This window comes from Onychomys torridus, chromosome 11, assembly GCF_903995425.1.
Source record: "Onychomys torridus chromosome 11, mOncTor1.1, whole genome shotgun sequence".
Lineage (NCBI taxonomy): Eukaryota > Metazoa > Chordata > Mammalia > Rodentia > Cricetidae > Onychomys > Onychomys torridus.
Genome location: NC_050453.1, coordinates 24,308,275 through 24,321,334, shown reverse-complemented (window position 1 = coordinate 24,321,334; position 13,060 = coordinate 24,308,275).

Genomic DNA, 13,060 nt, shown 5'->3' with positions numbered 1-13,060 from the left:
ATCCACAAATCCAGGACATTTGTACCAACTGTCCCTGTCCTCCAGTACTGGAAACCATCCAGAATGAGCGATAAATACATCCTCTCATGATTCCAAGAGCCGATCTTTTCTCCTTGCAGTACACTAAAGTTGAAAATCTTTGCAGATTCTCGATACACACTGTGTCCTTGAGGATCTGGCAGCTTGACGTGACCCAGTCCTTCTTGGAACCAGCAATGATTGCCACAAACCAGGAGGAATAAAAGACCTGAGTCTTTTAAGTCCTAATAGAATACAAAAGACGGACATGAGATTCAACAGTGACAGCATGCAAGGGTCACAGCTGTGATAAAGTGATATCTATAAAGTGCAGCACAGGATCACATGGACAAGTGCCTAATTCACTTGGGCACTGGTCAGAAGTGCTCAGAGAGATCGTTCTTTAACTTGAAGGATGAGTAGTGGCTATTGGGTAGAAACAGAGGAAAGGGCCCACTCTAAGCAGGCACACAGCATGCACAGAAATAAAAGTTAGGCCATCATGATTCACTGATGTGGTTAGATGCTACCAGCCTTTGACCCACCAGTGAAATGATGCAGAAAAGGTGGGTAGAACACCCTTCCTGAAATCATGGACAACCATTTAGGGTTTTTGTTTGTTTGTTTGTTTGTTTGTTTTTGCAATAAACTTTGTTGGGAGTTGGATCTTAGCAACCCAACTCAGGTTGTCAAGTTGCTTGTACCCACTGAGCCATCTCTCCAGCCCTGAGCAACACACTTGGATCAGATGTACCTGGCTGCTTCCTGGATGATAGATCAGAGAGGGGAGGATGAGAATTACACCATCGAGAGATGAGGAGGATCTGAACCAGGACGGGAGAATTGGGAACAGGATGAGGGGATGTCTAGAAAGTCAGACACTAGGTAGGGAGAAGAACCCAGCATTTCAGGATCCTTTACCCTTACAGCAAAGGCGTACCTGCTGTTTCCTCAACTCTTCCTCCCCACTTAGACCTCTACAGTTTTCCTTTGGGATCAGTGATCGACCATACCTGGGTTTGCCATGACTCACACCTCAGTTCTGTGTCATTTACCACAAATGCTGGCTTCATGACTATGTCTCCTGAGTTTCATACTCCATAGTTGAATTCCTGTGTCCTTTTGAACTGAAGCCCATTACCTCTCCTTGTTAGGAAAAAAGAGGATTTTGTGAAAATGTATCCTCTCCCTCCTTCTCCCCCATTTAGCTCATCTCACATCAAGTTCCCAGGGCAAGAACCAGATCTGATTCTATGGTCTCTGTCACGCCAAACATGTTCTTGGCACCCAGTGAATGCTCATTACTTCTACCAACCACAAAAATAATAATCTATAAATACCTTGGCTTCCTGCAGTTGAGAGGAATTAACCACACTGCAATTAAGGAAAAGCTGTAGAAAACATTTAGTTAGCAACTTCCCAATGTAGACAACAAGATTAAGGCAATAAATATCAGCTCCAACATATTTCTTTGGTGGCATCTTATAAAATAGTCCATAAAGTACTAAAGACTGCCCAATGCCACAGCAGAATGCTTACAATGTATGAGTCACCTGTAAGCTAAAATTGAACAGATTAACCCATTATGTAAAAGATAGAAGAATAATCAACAATTTTTACTAATGCCAGAGAAGAGACATTTTCCCCCTAAAATCTAGTTAATATAAAATATTATACTTTAGGCCAGCAAGATGCCTCAATGGGTAAAAGTGCTTGCCATAAAGCCTAGTGGCCTGAGTTTAATCTCCATAGCCCATGAAGCAGAAGGACAGAACTAGACTCCTGTAGGCTGTCCTCCGATCACCAAATGTATACCATGTCAGGCACACAGGCAGATGAGGATGCACATGCGTGAACACACACACACACACACACACACACACACACACACACACACACACAATCAATGTAATAAAAATTTAAAACCATACTTTAGAACAGCAGTTCTCAACCCCTCTGTTAAACCTCTACCTCCAAAAATATTTACATTACAATTCATAATGGTAGCAAAATTACAGTTATAAAGTAGCAATAAAAGTAATTTTATGTGGGGTCACAACATGAGGTATTAAAAGGTCACAGCATTAGGAAAGTTGAGAACCACTGGTTTAGAACAATGAAACAGTGCTATAGCATGATCTTATTTATATATGTCTAGAGAAAACTATAAATGGGTCTCCGGATTCAGGCACAATAGTAACCAAAAAAAGGACATGGAATCTACCAGACTTGGTTCAGACTAAGAATAGAGATGATAATAATACATACCTAGAAAGAAATTTAGGTCCATGGCTGCTATAGACTCAACTCAAAAGAACCTTAAGCCATGGGTCAGACATCTAAGTCACCAGGTAATACTACATCACATCAATTACTTCCACACCAAACCTCACTGACACAAAAGTTTCAAGGACAATCAAAAGCTATCACAAAGAAAAGACAAAAACCATACAGCTTAAAGAGACAAGGAACTGTGGATTCAAGGAAGGTGGGGAGTCCCAGCAAGATGGAGCACCAGTTCTAGAAATGGATCTTGGGCCATAATAGCCCCCCAGAGCCCTAGTAACCAATGTGCGCTGAGGGGTTCAGACACCACCCCTGGTGTCACAGGGCTTCAAGACTCAATGTGGAGATGTGACCCAGGAAGCTGTGCTCTAGATTTTTGACCTCAGAAGAACATTTTATATCAGAGACAGAGTTTCTGAATAAGGTTATCATCATATTGTGTGTTACTTTAATGAGCTGAAACTCAGTTGAATAATTATGAAGTTATCTTGAGTAACAATTGTCACATTCCCATGAGCTCATCTCACTGAGTAATTAAAGGCAAGTCTCCTAGTTCCATCACACACATCGGCCACTCAGGAAGGACTCTGGATTTTCTTGACTATCTCTCTATTAAGGTGTGGTGGTTTGAAAGAAAATGGCCCCCATAGGGAATGGCACTATTAGGAGGCATAGCTTTTTTTGGAGTAGATGTGGCCTTGTTGGAGGAAGTGCATCACTGCAGGGGTGGAGAGGAGGCTTTGGGGTCTCCTTTGCTCAAGCTATGCTCAGTGTGGGACACAGTTGCTTCTGCTGCCTGTGGATCAAGATGTAGAACTCTCAGCTCCTTCTCCAGCACCATGTCTGCTTGCATGCCACCATGTCCCACCATGATGATAATAGACTAAACATTAGAAACTGTAAGCCAGCCCCAACTAAATGTTTATCTTTATAAGAGCTACCATGTCATAGTGTCTCTTCACAGCAATAGAAACTTTAACTAAGACATGAGGTGATTTTACCTAAGTTGTGATCAAAGTGGTCAGAAAAATGACTTAATACTAACTTGCTCTGCATCCATCTTTTCTATCCTCCCCAGAAGTATCTCTGCCCACATGAGAGTCCCTTGCCTGGGGAGGTATAACTGATATGCACTTTCTCCTTCTCCCAAAGTCCAAGATGTGATTACTCTCGAGTAGAAGGAGTAATGCATGTGGCAGTATTTGGCAAAGTCCGGTGTCCCATGACCTTCAACTTCCAACAACCACATTTGAAAACTTCCTATAACCTTCATGATGGTCAAGTGTTTCAGCCCACCTTCCTGTGCAGGCCTGGGGGCCACATGTCTAGGATCACACATGTGCCATCATTACTAGGCTAGATTGCTCAACGGTCATTTAAAGTACCCTCTGTTGTGCAGTTTCTGGTTTCAAAGTATTTCCATATACTCTCTCTCATTCAACCCAAGCACACTGTTGCTCCTAGTTCACAGGTTAGAAACTTAAGGAATGGAGAAACACAGACACTTCCCCAAAGTGTCCAAGGAAGTACAAAGGAGAAAATTGGTTTCCCTCTTCTCTTTATCTTAGTCACATCCCAAAGATGCTGCCAGACAACAGTAGAGCCCACAGAATGGTCCAAGAGGTCCATAAAAAGAACTGTCGCTTGTCACGGAAAGCTGAAAAGAAGACTCTGAGACCAGACCAGCTGCCTGGAAGAGTTTTAAAACAACTGAGGCACCAGGAAAGGACACTCTCCAGTGTGCTCCAGGTTCCACCAGCTTTGTGAACTGTCACTCACTCACGCTGGGGTGATCTTTGTGATGCAGCTGTCTTTGAGTCATTACTGCTCCCATAAGTAACCCCTCCCCCATATTCCTCTAAGTAACCTCAATAAAACTCATTGGTTCACCAAAACCAACTGGTGGTATTCCTATCTGGGCTCCCTATCTGGGATGAGTAGACATATGTGTTGAATCTCCCCAGGGAAAGTTTTATCACACAATATGCTACAGAGCTTGCACAGTTGATAAACCAAATCACCTTTGAATACTTTCCAATTGCAGGCAAATATCCCTGCAAGGACACTGCTCTTGGATCAGGCTGTTTACAACTACAACCCAAAGCAGCTCTCAGTGGGAAGTCACAGTTCTAACCCCCATCTACCTCTACAGCTAACACAATGAAGAACCTACTGAGCCCACGTCATGCCTTATTGGGCCCTGTCGGTTACTGCAGGATCGGCTGACATCTACAGAGATGATGTGCTTATATATCTACTTCCAATTGTACTGTGGGGCCTCAAGACTGAAGAGATACTGTGAGTCCCCATACTTGACAGCAGGGATAGAACACAAGCAGCCACACAAATGCTCAACCAAATATCAAATACATACAAGTCCTGAACGCTCATATGTCCCTCTGTATTCATCGACCTCCACTCTGGAAGTCTGAAGAAGAAACCCTTCTGGTTGTAAAAATCGTGAGAAGATAGGAAAGCATTTTTCCTTCTCATATGTTACTATCCACATCCTTAAATTTTAATTTTTTTTCCCATCTACAAAAATATGGAGGAGAATTAAAATCTGGATCTACTTGTCCTAACTTAGAAAATCTTAATCTGTTAGGTCTAGAGAAAAGCCTAAGGGTTGGTATCATTTTTGTTTGGCACATTTACCCATTAAATGCCGTGGCACACACTGGGCAAGGTGTTTACTTTAATGTAACCAGTGTAGGTAATGCACCTGCCAAGGGAGGTTGAGCCCACAGTCAAATGTGGAGGTACTATGTGTGGTGGCCTCTCAGGGTTCTCATTGTGCTCAATATAAAGGAAGCTTCTAGAAAGACCTCCCCTGCCTTGGCCAATGACTTGCCCTAATGAAAAGCACAGCAGAGACATTTTAATGTCCTTGTCTGTTCCTCCTGTTCTTGGGAAGTGGCAGGAACAAGGCTTTCAGGGAGTCCTGGAACGGTCATAGTTACTGCTGAGATATGGAGCAGGGAGCTGAAGACTCAATGGCTGTGGTACCAACGCAGAGAGGCCTCAAGACTCTTCTAGATGCAAAGCACTGGAGGCAACAAAACCCACCCCTGCACTTGCTGTCGAGGACTACAGTCCCTAAAATACGTTCAAATTACACTGCTACCACTTATGAGCCTTGAGACCTTGGTCCCATTTCTTAACCTCTTTGTGACTTGGTTTCCTCATCTGCAGAATGGGAAAAAAAAATACCTCCTTCTCTACAGGCCTGTTTTTATTAGAGCCACTGTCAGAACGGGAGCTCAATGGATGGTAGCCGTTGCTTTACAGCAATAAACTTGACTTGACACTAAGAAGGTGGAGCTGGTGGTACAGGTGGCTAAGCAGGGAGAATCCAGAATACCACGTCTAGCATAGCCGTTCCCTACAGAAAGCCTTATACTCTACAACTAAGCCAACAAGCCCAAGTTAGTCTCAAGCAATTTATGAATCACATTCATTACTGTGGGAGTTAGAGAGGCCCTGGCCTTAAGTGACATACAATTTAGACAGAAAGAATTAATATGATAAATCAAGTCTCACATACTATCAGCATGGTATCTGTGTTCCGCAGAGTCTCAAGCGCTCTCAACATTGCTTGGGTTTTCAAAGGGAAGGACTTGTCCCTGGGAAACATTCGGATCCATTCATTTTTCAGCACACAAGGGTGTCTATGGAACCAACAGCATGCTTACCAAGAGGGAGAGAAGCTTAATAAAAGAGAATTTCCAACCTCAAGGAGCTAGGGGCCCCTCAAACACTGGCATCAGTGTCCTGAGGACTCAGAAGGGTCAGCAGGACTTTGCAAGGAGACTGAGGTCAGGAAAACATGACAGGCATAAATGGAGGAAAGCAGGCTATGAGCTCTTGGAGGTGGCAAGACCGGCCTAAGCAGCATACGAAGTTTCAACTGGGGTGTAATGGGCTGTGATGGGAGGGGCTGTTAAAGGGTGAAGCTGGATGGCATGGAGGCTAGCTTTATTTATAGAAGGGAAAGACACTTAGAGATAACAGGAAGACGATAACATAAGGCACGTGTGACCATAGGCCAAATGACTAGACAGATAATTCCAAGGAGGGCAGGCAGACACAGAGGCCTAGAACTGTCAGATGAGGCCTTCGGTGGCATCACAAAGGAGGCATGAACACAAGAAATGAAGACAACACAGAAGAGAAAGTTTAGCCGGGAGTTCAAAGCACTTGGCATGAGAATGTACACAGGGGCTGGGCTATGTAGTCTGCTTCAGGCTAGCTTGGAGGAAGACACTGTCTCAAAAAGCGCTCAGACAGCTGGGGATGTAGCTTAGTTGGTACCATCCGAGCATGGAAGAAGCCCTGGATGAGATCCCCAGCACTGCATAAAACTGGCCGTGGTGGTCCACATCTGTAATTCTAACACTTCAGAGGTGTGGACAGGAGGATCAAGAAGTCAAGGTCATCCTTAGCTAACACAGCAAGTTTAAGGCTAGCCTGGCACATTTTAAGACCCTGTCTAAATAAACAAATCAGTGAAAATGAATAAATAAAGGAGCTGGAGAGGGGGCTCAGCGGTTGAGAACTGGAATTCACTTCCCAGTGCCCACATAGTGGCTAACAACCTCTTGTAACTCCAGCTGCGGGCTGTCCAATGCCCTTTCCTGACATCTGCAGACACCAGGCACACAAGTGATATAGATACATATGAGCTGACAAGACACACACATAAAAGGAATCAATCTAAAAATGAACTTTTAAAGTCACAAAACATGGTCAATTCAACTTGCAAAAGCATAACCCATTTAAGTCCTTATGAACCTCAGTATGTGGAGAAAGCAGGACATCAAGCCAGGGGTTGTCAAAGGGAAATGAGACTCTCCAGAGACTGGGAGAGAGAATCAAAGGATTCATCAGGCCCACCCTGGAGTGACTCAAGGGCCACCAAACTGAGCCAGCAGTGGAGAATTCCGTCTTGCAGCAGATCCCCGGAGGTTTGAGAGCATGGCTTCCAGCAGCAAGAGGAGCCAGGGGTCAAGCATGGAGCAAAGTCTTCCCCCACTTATCCATTCTCTGCGCTGGCATTTGCTGACAAATCACCTTGCAGACAGCAGACCTGTAAATATCTGCACGCACAGGATGAGAGAAGAGGGACACAGATGATAATGAGGAGGGAAAGCCAACTCCTAGTGCAGAAAGATCACAGAGAAATAGGTTTAGAATACAGACATTTGTATGAGGAGTTTTCATTAAGAGTTGTTGAATAATGATGAAGACAATTATCAATATTTAATAGAATGTTGAATGTTTCATTATGGTATGGTGACATTTTTGTAAATGTGTAGAAGGAATAAAAACTCTGTGATCAGAGCTAAACAATAGGAGACTGGCGATGGCATTTTCAGTTCAATTGAAGGAGTATGTCCCCAAGGACAATGTAACGTAATAAAGCTAGTATTTCTAGTAAGTGGGAAAAATTAATGTGGCAAATACTATTGAGAAAACTGAATTGCAATTTAGAGAAATATAATTTAGATCTAGGGGCGTCTGGAGAGATGGCCGATGGCTAAGAGCAGGTACTGCAGAGGACCTAAGTTCAGTTCTTAGTACCCACATTAGGCAGCTCACAGGCACCTGTAACTTCCCTGCCATGATGGACTGAACCCAGAACTGTGAGCCACAGTCAACCTCCTTCCTTAAGGTGGACTGAACCCGGAACTGTGAGCCACAGTCAACTTCCTTCCTTAAGGTGGACTGAACCCAGACCTGTGAGCCACAGTCAACCTCCTTCCTTAAGGTGGACTGAACCCAGAACTGTGAGCCACAGTCAACTTCCTTCCTTAAGGTGGACTGAACCCAGACCTGTGAGCCACAGTCAACCTCCTTCCTTAAGGTGGACTGAACCCAGAACTGTGAGCCACAGTCAACTTCCTTCCTTAAGGTGGACTGAACCCAGAACTGTGAGCCACAGTCAACTTCCTTCCTTAAGGTGGACTGAACCCAGAACTGTGAGCCACAGTCAACTTCCTTCCTTAAGGTGGACTGAACCCTAGAACTGTGAGCCACAGTCAACTTCCTTCCTTAAGGTGGACTGAACCCAGAACTGTGAGCCACAGTCAACTTCCTTCCTTAAGGTGGACTGAACCCGGAACTGTGAGCCACAGTCAACTTCCTTCCTTAAGGTGGACTGAACCCAGAACTGTGAGCCACAGTCAACTTCCTTCCTTAAGGTGGACTGAACCCTAGACCTGTGAGCCACAGTCAACTTCCTTCCTTCAGATTCTTTTGTCAGACATTGTTTAATTTTTTTAATTAATTACTTTATTTGGGGGAGGGGTTATATGTGCCATTACACATGTGTAGAGGTCAGAGGACAGCTTGCAGGAATTCTCTTCTCCTACCCTCTGGGTCCTGGGGATCGAACTCTGGTCCTCAGGATTGGCAGCAAGCATCTTTACCCACGAAGCCATCTTGCTCGCCCTTGTTAAAGCAATCAGAAACATAACCAATAGGTATTGCACCACTATTCGTGTCTTTACTTGACAGTGATGCTGTCCATGAGGAAACACTATTGTTCTTGGGAGTCTGCACAGAAGCACACAGGGATAAAACTCATGTAAGCAAGTCCCTTTCAAGTGGTTCAGGAATGGGCTGGGAGATGGCTCAGAAGTTATTATCTGCTGCTCTTCCAGAGGACCAGAGTTCAGTTCCCAGCACCCGCAACAGGCATGGGCTCACAACTACATGTAACTCCAGATGCAGAGGATCTCATGGCCTCTCTCATCCTCCAGAGGCACCACACACATGCAGTACACAACACACACACACACACACACACACACACACACACACACACACACACCACATACATGCAGTACACATACACACTCAGTCTCACACAAATACACACAAAATAAGTAAAACTTTTTAAAAAGTGGTTCAAGGAAAGAAATGTGTGCTTGTGCATGTGTGTGTGTGTGTGTGTGTGTGTGTGTGTGTGTGTGTGTGTGTGTACGTGCACTGATGAACAGAAGGAAGATAAATAGCCACTCTTCATCCTATTTGGCAGCTGCCATTCTCTATGTTTGAAATGAATTCAAAACAACAGAAAAATAACTGCTGGGTGTGGTAGGTAGCACAAGCCTTTCATCCCAGCTCATAGGAGGATCAGCAGTTCAAGGCCAGCCTGGGCTAAATAAGGCCCCTCTTCAAAAACACTTACAGAGGGGGTGGGGAGTGGCAATAGTGGATGTAAGATTCCCTAGCATGTAGGGATTTAGGGAGAGTCACATTTGCAAGAGAAACACTAAAAGGACAACCCCCAAACTAACAAATTCATGTGTACATACTGGGTGAGGGGCATACAATGCAGCACAGTCTCTGAATATGTCATGTTAACAGCTTTGAATTTAGAGTCATGTATTTTAGATAACGAAACAACAAATATTGGGGGGGGGGATTGGGGGTGTGGTAGCACATGCCTGAAATGCCAGCATTTGTGAAGTGGAGGCAGACAGATTAGGAGTTCAAGGCTAGCCTTCACTAGTTAGCAAGTTCAGAGCCACCTGGGCTACATGAGGCCCTGTGTTAGTGTTAAAACACAAAATGATGATGATTGTATAATTTTACCTCAATTTATTTTTATATATATATATATAAATATGTATATATATATGTCTTGCTTTATACTATTGCTATTTTGCTATTATGTAGGGGAAATGTCAGTAAATAATCCTATAATAGTCAACTGGACCTTTCTATTTAAATATATCCTGAAACCAATTGTTTTGTAAAAGGAGGGGCCATTTCCAATTATGGTACTCACCTAAATTTATGTGTCCATAAATTCCAGCTTTTGAATACTAAGTCTTAAAACAGAGGTTTACCTGTGTTGCAATAATCTTGCTTCAAATGTCCTTAACTTCTCATGAATGAGTTAGTCTGCCCTGGCTGCAAACTTTCAATGATTGCTCCGCGTCCCCTGTGTGGACATATTACCTAAGCCCTTATCCCACACCTGCAGGTGAGGTGCTACATCCTGACACAGTCCAGACATTGACAGAAGAGTTCTTCCTCTGAGGTAGGAAATGGAAGAATGAACTCTTGCTCATTCTCACTGTCCCTATTGTTTCTTCTGGTGATGAAGTGGCATGATACTGAGTGCCATGTAGGGTGACATCACTCTACAAAGGCACCTACTAAGACCCTGTGTAGCTACAGCGCTAACTAAAGACACTGTACTCCTCTAATAGTGGGGGTACCCATCCCTGTCACCACCAGCTGTGAGATTTGGGACAAGCCACATGGTTTCCACTTCCTCATCAGCAAAGTGAAGCTACTGGACTAAGTCTCTCAACTCCAGGAATGGATCCATTACCCCTCAAAGGCAGTGTTCCAAACACAAAGAGGTGGAAGGAGCTGAGCTGTCAGAAGAAAATCTGAGACTCAGGCCTGTACAGCATGGGGAACCCTGCTCCTGCAGTAACGTGAGTGGAAGGGAATCAGGGAACCCCAGTGTAGGTCCGTGTGTGTGTGTGTGTGTGTGTGTGTGTGTGTGTGTGTGTGTGTGTGTGTAAACCAGAAATCAACCTCAGCGTCATCCTCAGAACATACCCCACATTGTTTTTTAAGGCAAGGTCTCTCACATGCCAAGCTAGCTGGCCAGTTGAGCCTCAGGGATCCACTTACTTGTGTTCAGCTCCTCAAGGCTGGGATTTCAAGCATGTACCATCGTGCCTAGCTTTCTTACATGCATTCTGGCTATGAAACTGAGGCCCACATGCTTGTACACCAAATCCTTTATCAACTAAGCTATGTCTCCAGCCTCGCATGGGTCTCTTTTCAGAGTCTGTCTTAGTTAGGGTTTCTGTTGCTGTGAATAAGCACCATGCCCAAAGCACCTAGGGAGGAAGGAGTTGGTTTCATCTTCCAGGTCACAGTCAATCATTGAAGGCAGTCAGGGCAGGGACCTAGAGGTACGAGCTGATGCAGAGGCTATGGAGGGGTGCTACTTACTAGTTTGTTCCCTGTGGCTTGCTTAACCTGCTTTATTACAGCACCCAGAACCACCAGCTCAGACGTGTCACTGCCCACAGTAAGCTGGACCCTCACACATCAATCATCAATCAAGAAAATAACCAAACAGGGTACCCACAATCTGGTGGGAGCATTTTCTCAATTGACTTTCTGTCTTCTGTAAGGACTCTATCTAGCCTATATCAAGATGATGACATAAAACTAGCCAGCACAGTATCCATATCCATGAAAAACAAACTCCAGGGTAAAGAGCAGAAGCATCCACACTCTGTGTAGCAGCAGACTGCTAAGGAATGTAGTCAGAAATAGAGACGATTCAGAGACAACTCTGGGGGAATTGTACACAGTTGAATATAGAAAACATGTTTAAAAGTGTAGGAGACAATCTAGAACAATCCTCTGCCTAGTTCCTGGACCAGACTGCCAGTTTTGTCCTTGTTTCCTACCTGGCATTCAGCTAAACGACTGCACAGATTCCTGTCAGCCAAATGACTTGCAGAATAATTCCTCAGTTGTGAACACTCAAGTTGTGTTTCCGCTTTCCATTGTCACACTGGTAAAACCACATGAATGTATATATGCAATGTACAAAGCAATTGGCCATATTGAGGCCTTCTTTAGGGTAGGTTCTCGGATACAGCATGATTTGATGAAAGGATCTGTGTACCTGTATGCATGTACCAACACACACAGCCCATACATATGCATACGCAGCTACTTAAAACCCAACAGCTTTCTTAAGAGGTTAAAGAAATTTCACTGCCACCAACAGCATGAAGACATCCCACCACTCACATCAGATCATATTTTTTTCTCTTGGGCTGCGTACAGACTGTTACCACCCATGCTGCCTCCTCCTCACCATCCGTTTCCGTCACAGTGGGCCAATGATCCCTAATACGCCTCACACTTCGAGTCCCCAGAGGACAATTCCAGGCAATTCCAAGTGTCCCTGTAAGTCCCCTTATTCATTAAGAATCCCTGCTGTTGCTCTTTGGAACCTTCGGAAATGAGATAGAGGTGCCAGCCCTGGAAGCCAAGTGCTCTGGGAGTCAATAGAAAATGGGGGGGAGACGATCACAAGCCTTTCCACAGAGAAAAAGAGCCACGTGAGTAGGTAGGTCTCTACTGCTTCTTTTAGACTGAGCCCTCTTCGTGCCAGCAACTTTTAAACATCACTGAAAAACAACAACAGCAACACAAAGAGCATCCACAACACAGTCCTTTGCTTACACTGTGCCATTTGTTGTTTCTGTTGTGTTTTGTTTGGGGCATTTGTAGGCTGTAGAGAACCCAGTAGAGATTTCACTTTTAAACAGAAGCTGTGCCGTCCTCAGAGAAACACAGGCACCCGGGCTCCATGCTGGCAGTTACCTCTAGTAAATCCTTCCCGGTTAATCAGGTTTCACGTCGGCTTGTGCCTGTAAACCCAGAGAGTAAAGCCCTCTTTGGAGCTTGTCCACAGACTCTCCAGACCGGCTTTGCTGCCCCACAAGCTACTAGAATAATGCCTGCCAGAAGTCCCTGAGTAGCCAGCCCCTCTTTGGTTGTTATGGCAATAGAGTGTTTGTTTCTAGATCTTTCTTTAAAAGGAAGATACCCAGGCCAGGTGAGCTGGCACAGCAGGTAAGGGATCCTGCTGCCAGACCTGAAGACCTGAGTTTGATCCTGGAATCTACACGTAGAAAGAGAACCAACTCCCTCTAGTTGTCCTCTGACCTACACACACACACACACACACACACACACA